The following is a 20,325-nucleotide window of genomic DNA, read 5'->3' on the forward strand; positions in this document are numbered from 1 at the left end:
CTCTTCAGCCCTGGAATGCTTGTAATTAGTACATTTCTCATCAGCCCTGGGATGCATGTAATTAGTACATTTCTCGTCAGCCCTGGGATGCATGTAATTAGTTCATTTCTTGTCAGCCCTGGGATGCATGTAATTAGTACATTTCTCGTCAGCCCTGGGATGCATGTAATTAGTATATTACTCGTCAACCCTGGCATGCATGTAATTAGTACATTTCTCATCAGCCCTGGGATGCATGTAATTAGTACATTTCTCGTCAGCCCTGGGATGCATGTAATTAGTACATTTCTCATCTGCCCTGAGATGCATGTAATTAGAACATTTCTCGTCAGCCCTGCGATGCATGTTAGCCCTGCGATGCATGTAATTAGTTCATTTCTCGTCAGCCCTGGGATGCATGTAATTAGTACATTTCTCTTCAGCCCTGGGATGCATGTAATTAGTACATTTCTCGTCAGCCATGGGATGCATGTAATTAGTACATTTCTCTTCAGCCCTGGGATGCATGTAATTAGTACATTTCTCGTCAGCCCTGGGATGCATGTGATTAGTACGTTTCTCTTCAGCCCTGGGATGCTTGTAATTAGTACATTTCTCGTCAGCCCTGGGATGCATGTAATTAGTATATTTCTCGTCAGCCCTGGGATGCTTGTAATTAGTACATTACTCGTCAGCCCTGGGATGCATGTAATTAGTATATTTCTCATCAGCCCTGGGATGCATGTAATTAGTACATTTCTCGTCAACCCTGGGATGCATGTAATTAGTACATTTCTCATCAGCCCTGGGATGCATGTAATCAGTACATTTCTTGTCAGCCCTGGGATGCATGTAATTAGTACATTTCTCATCAGCCCTGAGATGCATGTAATTAGAACATTTCTCGTCAGACCTGCGATGCATGTTAGCCCTGGGATGCATGTAATTAGTTCATTTCTTGTCAGCCCTGGGATGCATGTAATTAGTACATTTCTCATCAGCCCTGGGATGCATGTAATTAGTACATTTCTCGTCAACCCTGGGATGCATGTAATTAGTACATTTCTCATCAGCCCTGGGATGCATGTAATCAGTACATTTCTTGTCAGCCCTGGGATGCATGTAATTAGTACATTTCTCATCAGCCCTGAGATGCATGTAATTAGAACATTTCTCGTCAGACCTGCGATGCATGTTAGCCCTGGGATGCATGTAATTAGTTCATTTCTTGTCAGCCCTGGGATGCATGTAATTAGTACATTTCTCATCAGCCCTGGGATGCATGTAATTAGTACATTTCTCGTCAGCCCTGGGATGCATGTAATCAGTACATTTCTCATCAGCCCTGGGATGCATGTAATTAGTACATTTCTCGTCAGCCCTGGGATGCATGTAATTAGTACATTTCTCGTCAGCCCTGGGATGCATGTAATTAGTACATTTCTCGTCAGCCCTGGGATGCATGTAATCAGTACATTTCTTGTCAGCCCTGGGATGCATGTAATTAGTAGATTTCTCATTAGCCCTGGGATGCATGTAATTAGAACATTTCTCATCAGCACTGGGATGCATGTAAATAGTACATTTCTCATCAGCCCTGGGATGCATGTAATTAGTAAATTTCTCATCAGCCCTGGGATGCATGTAATTAGTAGATTTCTCGTCAGCCCTGGGATGCATGTAATTAGTACATTTCTCTTCAGCCCTGGGATGCATGTAATTAGTACATTTCTCGTCAGCCATGGGATGCATGTAATTAGTACATTTCTCTTCAGCCCTGGGATGCATGTAATTAGTACATTTCTCGTCAGCCCTGGGATGCATGTGATTAGTACGTTTCTCTTCAGCCCTGGGATGCATGTAATTAGTACATTTCTCATCAGCCCTGGGATGCATGTAATTAGTACATTTCTCGTCAGCCCTGGGATGCATGTAATCAGTACATTTCTCATCAGCCCTGGGATGCATGTAATTAGTACATTTCTCGTCAGCCCTGGGATGCATGTAATTAGTACATTTCTCGTCAGCCCTGGGATGCATGTAATTAGTACATTTCTCGTCAGCCCTGGGATGCATGTAATCAGTACATTTCTTGTCAGCCCTGGGATGCATGTAATTAGTAGATTTCTCATTAGCCCTGGGATGCATGTAATTAGAACATTTCTCATCAGCACTGGGATGCATGTAAATAGTACATTTCTCATCAGCCCTGGGATGCATGTAATTAGTAAATTTCTCATCAGCCCTGGGATGCATGTAATTAGTAGATTTCTCGTCAGCCCTGGGATGCATGTAATTAGTACATTTCTCGTCAGCCCTGGGATGCATGTAATTAGTACAGTTCTCGTCAGCCCTGGGATGCATGTAATTAGTACATTTCTCATCAGCCCTGAGATGCATGTAATTAGAACATTTCTCGTCAGACCTGCGATGCATGTTAGCCCTGGGATGCATGTAATTAGTTCATTTCTTGTCAGCCCTGGGATGCATGTAATTAGTACATTTCTCATCAGCCCTGGGATGCATGTAATTAGTACATTTCTCGTCAGCCCTGGGATGCATGTAATCAGTACATTTCTCTTCAGCCCTGGGATGCATGTAATTAGTACATTTCTCGTCAGCCCTGGGATGCATGTAATTAGTACATTTCTCGTCAGCCCTGGGATGCTTGTAATTAGTACATTACTCGTCAGCCCTGGGATGCATGTAATTAGAACATTTCTCGTCAGACCTGCGATGCATGTTAGCCCTGGGATGCATGTAATTAGTTCATTTCTTGTCAGCCCTGGGATGCATGTAATTAGTACATTTCTCATGAGCCCTGGGATGCATGTAATTAGTACATTTCTCGTCAGCCCTGGGATGCATGTAATTAGTTCATTTCTTGTCAGCCCTGGGATGCATGTAATTAGTACATTTCTCATCAGCCCTGGGATGCATGTAATTAGTGATATTTGTTTTTATTCTCAGTTAATATAATATACAATTTCTATTTACATTTAAAAAACGGAATATGACTGGAGTCAGCAATTCGGAATTGTTCATCAGTTCGTTATGTTCAAAAACAAGTTATCATTAAATATCATGATATTATAATGTTATATTCATAAAATGAAATAGTAAAATATTTTGATGTCTTTAATGATTATCGTTCCGGTTAACTGCATGTTCCTCAGTGTTCATATGTATAGTTCCAGGTTAATCCAGTAATGGCTCCATGTCGGCTTAGGTAATGTAGTCTGGGAAGACAAGTTCTTGCTGTTCACCAAGCGTTGCCAGGGCGTCATTTACGCACCATTGGGATTCGAATATATTCAATGACCGGGTAAGTACACTGTATTTATACTCGGATGTTACTCGCGATTTGATTCGAGCCTTGTAGCATTCTAGGACATCAGTTTGTGATAGGTCTTTAATTTTGTTGTAACGAGTTACATGTATAGCAGATTTTAGAAGTGTGAGCACATAACAGTATAATCGGTGAATTATGGAGGGTTTTTTGTTTAGCGTTGGTCCTAGAATATAATGTACCAGTGAGGTAGTATCCTGAGATAAAAGTTTGTTTGCAAATATTTTGAAAAGTGAAAAGGCAGGCCCGAGTCTTGGACAATCCAAGAAAATGTGTACTAGGTCATCTAGGTCATTGCAAAATACGCATTTATTCGACTGTTGAAAACCAGAGTTATATAAGAAGCCGCCTGTAGGATACGCTCCATGGAGTAGCCGCCACTGGAGATCACCATCTTTTTTTGTAGTTGGTGTAAGATAGCAATGAAGAAAATTGGGCTTTTCAGTTGGATGTAGAGCCAATATGTCTTTCCACACAGTTTCATGGCGTGTTACATATTTTATATAATAATTTTTCCTTGTGAGGAATTTATAAATATCACCTTTTTCTTGTTTGTATAGAGCACAATTTAAAAGGATGTCATTGTCATCGTCTCGATAGACAAGCTCTAGAGAGTAGTTGCGATATTGAATACATATGTCGTCAGAAGGAGGAGATTGATTAATAATGGTTATCCACGTTTGGGGTATAGCTTTTCTTATCAAATCTAGAGCTATAGCAAGAACTCGTTTAGAGTAGATAGGAACAATTTCGTGGAGTTCGTCAATTTCTAACCAGTTGTTTCCACCATATCCTAGCAGGTCGCCGATTTTTGTAATTCCAGACTGGCGGAAGTGAAGCAGGTCAATCGGCCTGTTTTGAACTGGATGTAAAACAAGTGAATTAAAGAAAAGTGGTTCCTGGGAAATATCCTGGTATGTGTCTGGTTCGTCTTTTCTAATTGTGTTAATTGATGACCATGTGTTTATGAGACTAGAGTAAAAGTCAGGGATAACAGTGTTGAAAACAGGAATGTCAATAATAAACATTTGTTTATTATAATTCAATCCATGAATAGTTTTAAGAAAGTAATCCGTGAGGGTGAAACATGGATGTTTTGACCCAGCATAAAGGTATCTTTGGATATATTGGAGACGAAAAGCTAGTATGCGAGTAGGCAAGTGTATTAATCCATGACCGCCCTCACTCGGTATCATATACACAGAAACTGACGAAACCCAATGACGTCCTTGCCAGAAAAAGTTTAGCAGCATAGTTTGCAATTTTTCAACTGTATCCGTTGGTGGACATAAACAAATAAACCGATGAAACAGTTTCGAAGCAACAAGTTGGTTGATAACTAGAGTGCGCCCTCTGTAGGACATTGCTGGGGCATAACGTGACCACCATTCTAATTTTCTTTCAGTTTTTTCAACAATATCCTCCCAGTTTTTCATTAGAAATGTGTTGTCGTTTCCAAGAAAAATGCCCAAGATCTTCAAACCGTCGTTACACCATGATATACCAAGTGGAAGATCAGTACGTTGTTTCCATCTTCCAACCCAAAGGCCTTTTGATTTCAGAAAATTGACACGCGAATTACTCGCATTTTGGTACACTCGTAACCATTTGTCTAGCTTGGCGAAATCGTCATTTTCAGTGAGAAAAAAGCTCACATCATCCGCATAAGCAGTCGTAATGACACGTTTCCCATTAGAGTTTCGGACGTTGATACCTCGGATATCGCTTTCTGTTCTAATTTTATGTAACAGGGGCTCTATTGCGATTGAGTATAATTGACCAGACAATGAGCATCCCTGTCGTATCCCGCGTTTGAAGTCTATAGGGCTGGTAAGTGCATTGTTAATCCTGACCAAGCTTTGAGTATTTGTATAAATCAGCTTGATGTAACTGATAAACTGATCTCCAAAACCAAAGGCTTGCAGGGTGTTAATTAGGTATCCATGGTGAATCCTGTCAAATGCCTTTTCCTGATCAAGCGAGACGATACCGAGAGGCAAGTTATTACTATTGGTATAAGATATTACGTCCCGAACGAGATTGATGTTGTCAAATATTTGTCTCCCTGTGATGGAATATGTCTGATCTTCATGTATTATAGTTGGTAATGCAGGTCTGAGTCTGAGTGATAATGCCTTGGTAAGTATCTTATAATCTGCGCATAATAAACTTACGGGCCTCCAGTTTTTTAGTTGGTTATTGTTTCCATTTTTCGGCAGAAGAGATATTACAGCCCGGCGGCACGATAATGGCAGTTCACCGTCTTCGATCGAAGCTGAAAGTACTTCAAGGAGATCATTGCCAAGGACGTTCCAAAAACGTTTATAAAATTCTCCAGGGAGCCCATCTATTCCTGGTGTTTTACCGTTAGATAGTAGTTTTACGGCAATGGTTAACTCTTCATGAGAGAGGGGGGCGTCAAGGTCATCTTTCATGGATTCATGGAGTTGAGGAAGATGGGAAAGTATTTTATTTTGAGAGTCGCTACATATTGTATCAGGTGAGAAAAGGTTACAATAAAAATCACGGACCATTTTTCTGATCTCAATTTGAGACTCTGTCAATGACCCGTCATTTCGTTCAAGCTGACTTATAGCTTTTCGATTTCCTTTTTGCTTTTCAGTGTCATAGAAAAAAGCAGTAGGGGCGTCGCTCTCATTGAGGTATCTGTGTCGTGCTCTCACTGCTGCGCCCTTCGCTTCAGATTTAATAATTTTTTCGAGTATTGATTTCTTTTCTTGTAAAATGTCATGTAATAGCGGGTCTTGTTCAGCTTCGCGTTCAATATTGTTAATCTCGTTGTGAAGATCATGTTTAATATGTTTAAGGTTAGCACTAAGCTTTGTGCTGTACTGTTTCGTTAGCTCTCTGATATTGTGCTTTCCAATGTCTCACCATTGTTGTATTGTTTGAAATCGTGATTTTTCGTTTCTCCAGTGTTGCCAGTATTTGTCAATAATGTCACAGTAATCATTGTCGTTAAGTAAACTGGTGTTAAGACACCATACAGGATTACGTGTATTTATGTGTTTAAATGAGATACAAATTTTAACAATATGATGATCAGAAAAATTAAAATGTGGATGAATTGAACAATGTTTAACACGGGAAATTATAGACTTTGAGACAAGGAAGGTATCAATGCGCGATTTACTGTCATTTCTTGACCATGTATATTGACGAGAACTACGATTTAAGTAACGCCACGAATCGGTGAGTTTAAAGCGAGACAAGATACCTGAAAGAAACTTTGACGAAGCAGGGTGGGGCTCGGGGCTGTCAGCTCTATCAAGTAGATGATTTAGAGTGCAATTTATATCCCCTCCAATAATAACAGGATCGTTATTTAATCTGTTTAAGAAATGTTTTAGAGTTTTAAAAAAGATCAGACGCTCATTTCCGTTTGTGGGAGTGTACACGTTTATTAAATGAACAGGTGTCCCGTCAATATGTGCATGTACATGTAGCATATGTCCAGGTACAATATTGTTATGATCAATAATGCGGAATTGTTTATTAGGATTGAACAGAATGGCGGCACCCGCCGAGTTAGAGTTAGCATGTGAGAAAAAGGATTGTCCTCTCCATACTACTTGCCATGTTGATTCATCTGTACGGGTCGTGTGAGTTTCTTGAAAAAAGTAGAAGTCACATTGGTGGTTTATTTTCAGAAACTCAAAAAGCTGATATCTTTTTAAGGAATTCCGACATCCGTGAACGTTCCATGTCAAACCAGAGAAATTAGTCATGATTAAGAGAAAAGTAAATATCGTGCACCTTTGGCAAGAAAACACAAGACATATTTACGCCCGTTTCTGAAAACCAAGTAAGAAAGAGACCAGGGAAATCAAAGTGAGAAAAACATAACCGATCATCGCAAAAAACCAACGGAGCCATAATTGCTGACCATATGAAAAAAATGAGGTAAGTTATAATATACTTTATTAATAAATTATTCATGTGTAAGATATTAGTTACTCGAAAAATACGAGGAACAGACATGATGAGAAGAACATTGTCAATTTTATTTAAATTAATTTTATTTCTTGACATAGATGGTGAAAAAATCACACATGAATGATAAGATGCTAAATAAGTATGCAATATAGGCATGTTTATTTTATTAATACAAGTCGTTACAAACAGCATTATGTCTTTTTCTTCTTTACCAGTTTTGGAATGCCACGTCTTTTATTTAATATACTAGCACTTGGTTTTTCAGTAGCTTCGTCAGTATTATCTTCTTCTTTTTGTGATATTTTAAGGTGGTGAGACACAAGCTTTGCAGTCATGCGTTGCACTCGAACCTTTTCATTATGTGGCATCTCGGTGTTCTTACGCACGTGATTAATGGAACGAATAAGTGTTTTCAGGTCCGGGCAGAAGGCAGTGGCATGTTCGACTATTCGTTTACAATGAAAGGATTTTTTCAGGAAAGATAAAACGGATTCATTCGAAAGCATCTTGCCGTGCGATTTAATATCATCAGGTAGTATTTGAGAGAGGTCAGAAATGTCTGACGCAACAGACTCCCGCTCATCCATGTCTTCATTTTGTTCAGTAGGGTTGTTGAATCGCAGTCGATCAAAAGAATCAAAAGGATCAACGAAGGTAGTAGGAGAACAAGGGAAAGAAGAGATAAAGGTATTACCCGAAGGTGTTGAAGTTGAGGGAGGGGTTAGTACCTTCTCCTCATCGTTGTTTTTATCTTTTTTAGTAGCTTTGTCAAGGACGTCATCGAGAAAACTTTTAACAACAGCTGCAGATTCATTTTGAGTTACGTCATAATTGCCTGTTTTTCCAGCACCTGCTTTGTTTTCTATATTAAGGTTATTTGCATGAAAGTGATCTTGACGTGTCGAGACTTCAATAACATCGTTTGGGTTTTTCGCTATTCCGGTTTGTGTTTCGTTTTCATCATTATCTGTGGTTACTGTAGTGTTATCGATTTCCATGTTGTTTTCATCATCGATATTGATTGCTGTTTTCGACTGATCGTTTTCATCACGTTTTTCGCTGTCACCAGTTTTATTAGTTTTATTAGTTTTGTTTATGTTTTGATCGTTTTGATCGCCACGTGTACTTGGTCGTTTATCAGTTAATGAGGTGTCTTGTTCCCTACAGTTACGCTGTATATGTCCTTTTTTGAGGCACTTATGACATATTATTTCGTCCGTAGACAGGTATATGCGGTAATTTCTTTCTTCATGCACAACATTTAGTACGCCTTCTATTTTGTCATCGCACATCATATATACCTGTCTACGGAATGATTTCACGTGTCTTAAACGTGGGTTTTTACAGCCGAGTGGAATGACTCTAATTGAGCTAACCACTCGACCATATCTTTTTAATTCGGCTTCAATAGTATAGTCTGGTATGAAGGGTGGTACGCCAGATAAAATTATTTTTGTTGCCGGTTTAACCAATGGTTCAATCTCAACATGCATGTCGGCAATCGTGCAGCCATGCATGCACGCCTTTTCAACAGACGCAATTGAGTCTAAAAAACACAAAACCATTCCATTTGCACGAGATGCAGCAACAATATTGTTAGCATCAACAATTTCAGCAATGCTAGATACATATGATTCAATGGCAACCCCATAAATCGATTGACACCTAATGCCGTGTTTGCGAGTCAAGCCCAGAAAAGGGCTGCCACGTTGGCTCGCCGTGATGGCAGCCATCTTGGTTTGGCTGCCGGCGTGACTCAGTCACAACCAAAAAATAAAATCAACCAAATAAATGACAGATTTATGTCAAAAAGAATAATAAAGTTAACACAAACAATCACGATACCTTTACGGATCCTATTGAAACAAAAAGGAAACTCAGTGAAGACTCCTTAGGCAGAAAGAACGTGAAATTGTAGGAGCTCAGTCGTACATTTCTCGTCAGCCCTGTGATGCATGTAATTAGTTCATTTCTTGTCAGCCCTGGGATGCATGTAATTAGTACATTTCTCATCAGCCCTGGGACGCATGTAATTAGTACATTTCTCTTCAGCCCTGGGATGCATGTAATTAGTACATTTCTCGTCAGCCCTGGGATGCATGTAATTAGTATATTACTCGTCAACCCTGGCATGCATGTAATTAGTACATTTCTCATCAGCCCTGGGATGCATGTAATTAGTACATTTCTCGTCAGCCCTGGGATGCATGTAATTAGTACATTTCTCATCAGCCCTGGCATGCATGTAATTAGTACATTTCTCGTCAGCCCTGGGATGCCTGTAATTAGAACATTTCTCGTCAGCCCTGTGATGCATGTAATTAGTTCATTTCTTGTCAGCCCTGGGATGCATGTAATTAGTACATTTCTCATCAGCCCTGGGACGCATGTAATTAGTACATTTCTCGTCAGCCCTGGGATGCATGTAATTAGTACATTTCTCGTCAGCCCTGGGATGCATGTAATTAGTACATTTCTCGTCAGCCCTGGGATGCATGTAATCAGTACATTTCTTGTCAGCCCTGGGATGCATGTAATTAGTATATTTCTCGTCAACCCTGGCATGCATGTAGTTAGTACATTTCTCATCAGCCCTGGGATGCATGTAATTAGTACATTTCTCGTCAGCCCTGGGATGCATGTAATTAGTACATTTCTCATCAGCCCTGAGATGCATGTAATTAGAACATTTCTCGTCAGACCTGCGATGCATGTTAGCCCTGGGATGCATGTAATTAGTTCATTTCTTGTCAGCCCTGGGATGCATGTAATTAGTATATTTCTCATCAGCCCTGGCATGCATGTAATTAGTACATTTCTCGTCAGCCCTGGGATGCCTGTAATTAGAACATTTCTCGTCAGCCCTGTGATGCATGTAATTAGTTCATTTCTTGTCAGCCCTGGGATGCATGTAATTAGTACATTTCTCGTCAGCCCTGGGATGCTTGTAATTAGTACATTACTCGTCAGCCCTGGGATGCATGTAATTAGTATATTTCTCATCAGCCCTGGCATGCATGTAATTAGTGATATTTGTTTTTATTCTCAGTTAATATAATATACAATTTCTATTTACATTTAAAAAACGGAATATGACTGGAGTCAGCAATTCGGAATTGTTCATCAGTTCGTTATGTTCAAAAACAAGTTATCATTAAATATCATGATATTATAATGTTATATTCATAAAATGAAATAATAAAATATTTTGATGTCTTTAATGATTATCGTTCCGGTTAACTGCATGTTCCTCAGTGTTCATATGTATAGTTCCAGGTTAATCCAGTAATGGCTCCATGTCGGCTTAGGTAATGTAGTCTGGGAAGACAAGTTCTTGCTGTTCACCAAGCGTTGCCAGGGCGTCATTTACGCACCATTGGGATTCGAATATATTCAATGACCGGGTAAGTACACTGTATTTATACTCGGATGTTACTCGCGATTTGATTCGAGCCTTGTAGCATTCTAGGACATCAGTTTGTGATAGGTCTTTAATTTTGTTGTAACGAGTTACATGTATAGCAGATTTTAGAAGTGTGAGCACATAACAGTATAATCGGTGAATTATGGAGGGTTTTTTGTTTAGCGTTGGTCCTAGAATATAATGTACCAGTGAGGTAGTATCCTGAGATAAAAGTTTGTTTGCAAATATTTTGAAAAGTGAAAAGGCAGGCCCAAGTCTTGGACAATCCAAGAAAATGTGTACTAGGTCATCTAGGTCATTGCAAAATACGCATTTATTCGACTGTTGAAAACCAGAGTTATATAAGAAGCCGCCTGTAGGATACGCTCCATGGAGTAGCCGCCACTGGAGATCACCATCTTTTTTTGTAGTTGGTGTAAGATAGCAATGAAGAAAATTGGGCTTTTCAGTTGGATGTAGAGCCAATATGTCTTTCCACACAGTTTCATGGCGTGTTACATATTTTATATAATAATTTTTCCTTGTGAGGAATTTATAAATATCACCTTTTTCTTGTTTGTATAGAGCACAATTTAAAAGGATGTCATTGTCATCGTCTCGATAGACAAGCTCTAGAGAGTAGTTGCGATATTGAATACATATGTCGTCAGAAGGAGGAGATTGATTAATAATGGTTATCCACGTTTGGGGTATAGCTTTTCTTATCAAATCTAGAGCTATAGCAAGAACTCGTTTAGAGTAGATAGGAACAATTTCGTGGAGTTCGTCAATTTCTAACCAGTTGTTTCCACCATATCCTAGCAGGTCGCCGATTTTTGTAATTCCAGACTGGCGGAAGTGAAGCAGGTCAATCGGCCTGTTTTGAACTGGATGTAAAACAAGTGAATTAAAGAAAAGTGGTTCCTGGGAAATATCCTGGTATGTGTCTGGTTCGTCTTTTCTAATTGTGTTAATTGATGACCATGCGTTTATGAGACTAGAGTAAAAGTCAGGGATAACAGTGTTGAAAACAGGAATGTCAATAATAAACATTTGTTTATTATAATTCAATCCATGAATAGTTTTAAGAAAGTAATCCGTGAGGGTGAAACATGGATGTTTTGACCCAGCATAAAGGTATCTTTGGATATATTGGAGACGAAAAGCTAGTATGCGAGTAGGCAAGTGTATTAATCCATGACCGCCCTCACTCGGTATCATATACACAGAAACTGACGAAACCCAATGACGTCCTTGCCAGAAAAAGTTTAGCAGCATAGTTTGCAATTTTTCAACTGTATCCGTTGGTGGACATAAACAAATAAACCGATGAAACAGTTTCGAAGCAACAAGTTGGTTGATAACTAGAGTGCGCCCTCTGTAGGACATTGCTGGGGCATAACGTGACCACCATTCTAATTTTCTTTCAGTTTTTTCAACAATATCCTCCCAGTTTTTCATTAGAAATGTGTTGTCGTTTCCAAGAAAAATGCCCAAGATCTTCAAACCGTCGTTACACCATGATATACCAAGTGGAAGATCAGTACGTTGTTTCCATCTTCCAACCCAAAGGCCTTTTGATTTCAGAAAATTGACACGCGAATTACTCGCATTTTGGTACACTCGTAACCATTTGTCTAGCTTGGCGAAATCGTCATTTTCAGTGAGAAAAAAGCTCACATCATCCGCATAAGCAGTCGTAATGACACGTTTCCCATTAGAGTTTCGGACGTTGATACCTCGGATATCGCTTTCTGTTCTAATTTTATGTAACAGGGGCTCTATTGCGATTGAGTATAATTGACCAGACAATGAGCATCCCTGTCGTATCCCGCGTTTGAAGTCTATAGGGCTGGTAAGTGCATTGTTAATCCTGACCAAGCTTTGAGTATTTGTATAAATCAGCTTGATGTAACTGATAAACTGATCTCCAAAACCAAAGGCTTGCAGGGTGTTAATTAGGTATCCATGGTGAATCCTGTCAAATGCCTTTTCCTGATCAAGCGAGACGATACCGAGAGGCAAGTTATTACTATTGGTATAAGATATTACGTCCCGAACGAGATTGATGTTGTCAAATATTTGTCTCCCTGTGATGGAATATGTCTGATCTTCATGTATTATAGTTGGTAATGCAGGTCTGAGTCTGAGTGATAATGCCTTGGTAAGTATCTTATAATCTGCGCATAATAAACTTACGGGCCTCCAGTTTTTTAGTTGGTTATTGTTTCCATTTTTAGGCAGAAGAGATATTACAGCCCGGCGGCACGATAATGGCAGTTCACCGTCTTCGATCGAAGCTGAAAGTACTTCAAGGAGATCATTGCCAAGGACGTTCCAAAAACGTTTATAAAATTCTCCAGGGAGCCCATCTATTCCTGGTGTTTTACCGTTAGATAGTAGTTTTACGGCAATGGTTAACTCTTCATGAGAGAGGGGGGCGTCAAGGTCATCTTTCATGGATTCATGGAGTTGAGGAAGATGGGAAAGTATTTTATTTTGAGAGTCGCTACATATTGTATCAGGTGAGAAAAGGTTACAATAAAAATCACGGACCATTTTTCTGATCTCAATTTGAGACTCTGTCAATGACCCGTCATTTCGTTCAAGCTGACTTATAGCTTTTCGATTTCCTTTTTGCTTTTCAGTGTCATAGAAAAAAGCAGTAGGGGCGTCGCTCTCATTGAGGTATCTGTGTCGTGCTCTCACTGCTGCGCCCTTCGCTTCAGATTTAATAATTTTTTCGAGTATTGATTTCTTTTCTTGTAAAATGTCATGTAATAGCGGGTCTTGTTCAGCTTCGCGTTCAATATTGTTAATCTCGTTGTGAAGATCATGTTTAATATGTTTAAGGTTAGCACTAAGCTTTGTGCTGTACTGTTTCGTTAGCTCTCTGATATTGTGCTTTCCAATGTCCCACCATTGTTGTATTGTTTGAAATCGTGATTTTTCGTTTCTCCAGTGTTGCCAGTATTTGTCAATAATGTCACAGTAATCATTGTCGTTAAGTAAACTGGTGTTAAGACACCATACAGGATTACGTGTATTTATGTGTTTAAATGAGATACAAATTTTAACAATATGATGATCAGAAAAATTAAAATGTGGATGAATTGAACAATGTTTAACACGGGAAATTATAGACTTTGAGACAAGGAAGGTATCAATGCGCGATTTACTGTCATTTCTTGACCATGTATATTGACGAGAACTACGATTTAAGTAACGCCACGAATCGGTGAGTTTAAAGCGAGACAAGATACCTGAAAGAAACTTTGACGAAGCAGGGTGGGGCTCGGGGCTGTCAGCTCTATCAAGTAGATGATTTAGAGTGCAATTTATATCCCCTCCAATAATAACAGGATCGTTATTTAATCTGTTTAAGAAATGTTTTAGAGTTTTAAAAAAGATCAGACGCTCATTTCCGTTTGTGGGAGTGTACACGTTTATTAAATGAACAGGTGTCCCGTCAATATGTACATGTACATGTAGCATATGTCCAGGTACAATATTGTTATGATCAATAATGCGGAATTGTTTATTAGGATTGAACAGAATGGCGGCACCCGCCGAGTTAGAGTTAGCATGTGAGAAAAAGGATTGTCCTCTCCATACTACTTGCCATGTTGATTCATCTGTACGGGTCGTGTGAGTTTCTTGAAAAAAGTAGAAGTCACATTGGTGGTTTATTTTCAGAAACTCAAAAAGCTGATATCTTTTTAAGGAATTCCGACATCCGTGAACGTTCCATGTCAAACCAGAGAAATTAGTCATGATTAAGAGAAAAGTAAATATCGTGCACCTTTGGCAAGAAAACACAAGACATATTTACGCCCGTTTCTGAAAACCAAGTAAGAAAGAGACCAGGGAAATCAAAGTGAGAAAAACATAACCGATCATCGCAAAAAACCAACGGAGCCATAATTGCTGACCATATGAAAAAAATGAGGTAAGTTATAATATACTTTATTAATAAATTATTCATGTGTAAGATATTAGTTACTCGAAAAATACGAGGAACAGACATGATGAGAAGAACATTGTCAATTTTATTTAAATTAATTTTATTTCTTGACATAGATGGTGAAAAAATCACACATGAATGATAAGATGCTAAATAAGTATGCAATATAGGCATGTTTATTTTATTAATACAAGTCGTTACAAACAGCATTATGTCTTTTTCTTCTTTACCAGTTTTGGAATGCCACGTCTTTTATTTAATATACTAGCACTTGGTTTTTCAGTAGCTTCGTCAGTATTATCTTCTTCTTTTTGTGATATTTTAAGGTGGTGAGACACAAGCTTTGCAGTCATGCGTTGCACTCGAACCTTTTCATTATGTGGCATCTCGGTGTTCTTACGCACGTGATTAATGGAACGAATAAGTGTTTTCAGGTCCGGGCAGAAGGCAGTGGCATGTTCGACTATTCGTTTACAATGAAAGGATTTTTTCAGGAAAGATAAAACGGATTCATTCGAAAGCATCTTGCCGTGCGATTTAATATCATCAGGTAGTATTTGAGAGAGGTCAGAAATGTCTGACGCAACAGACTCCCGCTCATCCATGTCTTCATTTTGTTCAGTAGGGTTGTTGAATCGCAGTCGATCAAAAGAATCAAAAGGATCAACGAAGGTAGTAGGAGAACAAGGGAAAGAAGAGATAAAGGTATTACCCGAAGGTGTTGAAGTTGAGGGAGGGGTTAGTACCTTCTCCTCATCGTTGTTTTTATCTTTTTTAGTAGCTTTGTCAAGGACGTCATCGAGAAAACTTTTAACAACAGCTGCAGATTCATTTTGAGTTACGTCATAATTGCCTGTTTTTCCAGCACCTGCTTTGTTTTCTATATTAAGGTTATTTGCATGAAAGTGATCTTGACGTGTCGAGACTTCAATAACATCGTTTGGGTTTTTCGCTATTCCGGTTTGTGTTTCGTTTTCATCATTATCTGTGGTTACTGTAGTGTTATCGATTTCCATGTTGTTTTCATCATCGATATTGATTGCTGTTTTCGACTGATCGTTTTCATCACGTTTTTCGCTGTCACCAGTTTTATTAGTTTTATTAGTTTTGTTTATGTTTTGATCGTTTTGATCGCCACGTGTACTTGGTCGTTTATCAGTTAATGAGGTGTCTTGTTCCCTACAGTTACGCTGTATATGTCCTTTTTTGAGGCACTTATGACATATTATTTCGTCCGTAGACAGGTATATGCGGTAATTTCTTTCTTCATGCACAACATTTAGTACGCCTTCTATTTTGTCATCGCACATCATATATACCTGTCTACGGAATGATTTCACGTGTCTTAAACGTGGGTTTTTACAGCCGAGTGGAATGACTCTAATTGAGCTAACCACTCGACCATATCTTTTTAATTCGGCTTCAATAGTATAGTATGGTTTGAAGGGTGGTACGCCAGATAAAATTATTTTTGTTGCCGGTTTAACCAATGGTTCAATCTCAACATGCATGTCGGCAATCGTGCAGCCATGCATGCACGCCTTTTCAACAGACGCAATTGAGTCTAAAAAACACAAAACCATTCCATTTGCACGAGATGCAGCAACAATATTGTTAGCATCAACAATTTCAGCAATGCTAGATACATATGATTCAATGGCAACCCCATAAATCGATTGACACCTAATGCCGTGTTTGCGAGTCAAGCCCAGAAAAGGGCTGCCACGTTGGCTCGCCGTGATGGCAGCCATCTTGGTTTGGCTGCCGGCGTGACTCAGTCACAACCAAAAAATAAAATCAACCAAATAAATGACAGATTTATGTCAAAAAGAATAATAAAGTTAACACAAACAATCACGATACCTTTACGGATCCTATTGAAACAAAAAGGAAACTCAGTGAAGACTCCTTAGGCAGAAAGAACGTGAAATTGTAGGAGCTCAGTCGTACATTTCTCGTCAGCTCTGGGATGCATGTAATTAGTACATTTCTCTTCAGCCCTGGGATGCTTGTAATTAGTGATATTTGTTTTTATTCTCAGTTAATATAATATACAATTTCTATTTACATTTAAAAAACGGAATATGACTGGAGTCAGCAAATCGGAATTGTTCATCAGTTCGTTATGTTCAAAAACAAGTTATCATTAAATATCATGATATTATAATGTTATATTCATAAAATGAAATAATAAAATATTTTGATGTCTTTAATGATTATCGTTCCGGTTAACTGCATGTTCCTCAGTGTTCATATGTATAGTTCCAGGTTAATCCAGTAATGGCTCCATGTCGGCTTAGGTAATGTAGTCTGGGAAGACAAGTTCTTGCTGTTCACCAAGCGTTGCCAGGGCGTCATTTACGCACCATTGGGATTCGAATATATTCAATGACCGGGTAAGTACACTGTATTTATACTCGGATGTTACTCGCGATTTGATTCGAGCCTTGTAGCATTCTAGGACATCAGTTTGTGATAGGTCTTTAATTTTGTTGTAACGAGTTACATGTATAGCAGATTTTAGAAGTGTGAGCACATAACAGTATAATCGGTGAATTATGGAGGGTTTTTTGTTTAGCGTTGGTCCTAGAATATAATGTACCAGTGAGGTAGTATCCTGAGATAAAAGTTTGTTTGCAAATATTTTGAAAAGTGAAAAGGCAGGCCCAAGTCTTGGACAATCCAAGAAAATGTGTACTAGGTCATCTAGGTCATTGCAAAATACGCATTTATTCGACTGTTGAAAACCAGAGTTATATAAGAAGCCGCCTGTAGGATACGCTCCATGGAGTAGCCGCCACTGGAGATCACCATCTTTTTTTGTAGTTGGTGTAAGATAGCAATGAAGAAAATTGGGCTTTTCAGTTGGATGTAGAGCCAATATGTCTTTCCACACAGTTTCATGGCGTGTTACATATTTTATATAATAATTTTTCCTTGTGAGGAATTTATAAATATCACCTTTTTCTTGTTTGTATAGAGCACAATTTAAAAGGATGTCATTGTCATCGTCTCGATAGACAAGCTCTAGAGAGTAGTTGCGATATTGAATACATATGTCGTCAGAAGGAGGAGATTGATTAATAATGGTTATCCACGTTTGGGGTATAGCTTTTCTTATCAAATCTAGAGCTATAGCAAGAACTCGTTTAGAGTAGATAGGAACAATTTCGTGGAGTTCGTCAATTTCTAACCAGTTGTTTCCACCATATCCTAGCAGGTCGCCGATTTTTGTAATTCCAGACTGGCGGAAGTGAAGCAGGTCAATCGGCCTGTTTTGAACTGGATGTAAAACAAGTGAATTAAAGAAAAGTGGTTCCTGGGAAATATCCTGGTATGTGTCTGGTTCGTCTTTTCTAATTGTGTTAATTGATGACCATGCGTTTATGAGACTAGAGTAAAAGTCAGGGATAACAGTGTTGAAAACAGGAATGTCAATAATAAACATTTGTTTATTATAATTCAATCCATGAATAGTTTTAAGAAAGTAATCCGTGAGGGTGAAACATGGATGTTTTGACCCAGCATAAAGGTATCTTTGGATATATTGGAGACGAAAAGCTAGTATGCGAGTAGGCAAGTGTATTAATCCATGACCGCCCTCACTCGGTATCATATACACAGAAACTGACGAAACCCAATGACGTCCTTGCCAGAAAAAGTTTAGCAGCATAGTTTGCAATTTTTCAACTGTATCCGTTGGTGGACATAAACAAATAAACCGATGAAACAGTTTCGAAGCAACAAGTTGGTTGATAACTAGAGTGCGCCCTCTGTAGGACATTGCTGGGGCATAACGTGACCACCATTCTAATTTTCTTTCAGTTTTTTCAACAATATCCTCCCAGTTTTTCATTAGAAATGTGTTGTCGTTTCCAAGAAAAATGCCCAAGATCTTCAAACCGTCGTTACACCATGATATACCAAGTGGAAGATCAGTACGTTGTTTCCATCTTCCAACCCAAAGGCCTTTTGATTTCAGAAAATTGACACGCGAATTACTCGCATTTTGGTACACTCGTAACCATTTGTCTAGCTTGGCGAAATCGTCATTTTCAGTGAGAAAAAAGCTCACATCATCCGCATAAGCAGTCGTAATGACACGTTTCCCATTAGAGTTTCGGACGTTGATACCTCGGATATCGCTTTCTGTTCTAATTTTATGTAACAGGGGCTCTATTGCGATTGAGTATAATTGACCAGACAATGAGCATCCCTGTCGTATCCCGCGTTTGAAGTCTATAGGGCTGGTAAGTGCATTGTTAATCCTGACCAAGCTTTGAGTATTTGTATAAATCAGCTTGATGTAACTGATAAACTGATCTCCAAAACCAAAGGCTTGCAGGGTGTTAATTAGGTATCCATGGTGAATCCTGTCAAATGCCTTTTCCTGATCAAGCGAGACGATACCGAGAGGCAAGTTATTACTATTGGTATAAGATATTACGTCCCGAACGAGATTGATGTTGTCAAATATTTGTCTCCCTGTGATGGAATATGTCTGATCTTCATGTATTATAGTTGGTAATGCAGGTCTGAGTCTGAGTGATAATGCCTTGGTAAGTATCTTATAATCTGCGCATAATAAACTTACGGGCCTCCAGTTTTTTAGTTGGTTATTGTTTCCATTTTTAGGCAGAAGAGATATTACAGCCCGGCGGCACGATAATGGCAGTTCACCGTCTTCGATCGAAGCTGAAAGTACTTCAAGGAGATCATTGCCAAGGACGTTCCAAAAACGTTTATAAAATTCTCCAGGGAGCCCATCTATTCCTGGTGTTTTACCGTTAGATAGTAGTTTTACGGCAATGGTTAACTCTTCATGAGAGAGGGGGGCGTCAAGGTCATCTTTCATGGATTCATGGAGTTGAGGAAGATGGGAAAGTATTTTATTTTGAGAGTCGCTACATATTGTATCAGGTGAGAAAAGGTTACAATAAAAATCACGGACCATTTTTCTGATCTCAATTTGAGACTCTGTCAATGACCCGTCATTTCGTTCAAGCTGACTTATAGCTTTTCGATTTCCTTTTTGCTTTTCAGTGTCATAGAAAAAAGCAGTAGGGGCGTCGCTCTCATTGAGGTATCTGTGTCGTGCTCTCACTGCTGCGCCCTTCGCTTCAGATTTAATAATTTTTTCGAGTATTGATTTCTTTTCTTGTAAAATGTCATGTAATAGCGGGTCTTGTTCAGCTTCGCGTTCAATATTGTTAATCTCGTTGTGAAGATCATGTTTAATATGTTTAAGGTTAGCACTAAGCTTTGTGCTGTACTGTTTCGTTAGCTCTCTGATATTGTGCTTTCCAATGTCCCACCATTGTTGTATTGTTTGAAATCGTGATTTTTCGTTTCTCCAGTGTTGCCAGTATTTGTCAATAATGTCACAGTAATCATTGTCGTTAAGTAAACTGGTGTTAAGACACCATACAGGATTACGTGTATTTATGTGTTTAAATGAGATACAAATTTTAACAATATGATGATCAGAAAAATTAAAATGTGGATGAATTGAACAATGTTTAACACGGGAAATTATAGACTTTGAGACAAGGAAGGTATCAATGCGCGATTTACTGTCATTTCTTGACCATGTATATTGACGAGAACTACGATTTAAGTAACGCCACGAATCGGTGAGTTTAAAGCGAGACAAGATACCTGAAAGAAACTTTG

The sequence above is a fragment of the Saccoglossus kowalevskii genome, chromosome 13 (assembly GCF_978046115.1).
Source record: "Saccoglossus kowalevskii chromosome 13, keSacKowa6.1, whole genome shotgun sequence".
Taxonomy (NCBI): domain Eukaryota; kingdom Metazoa; phylum Hemichordata; class Enteropneusta; family Harrimaniidae; genus Saccoglossus; species Saccoglossus kowalevskii.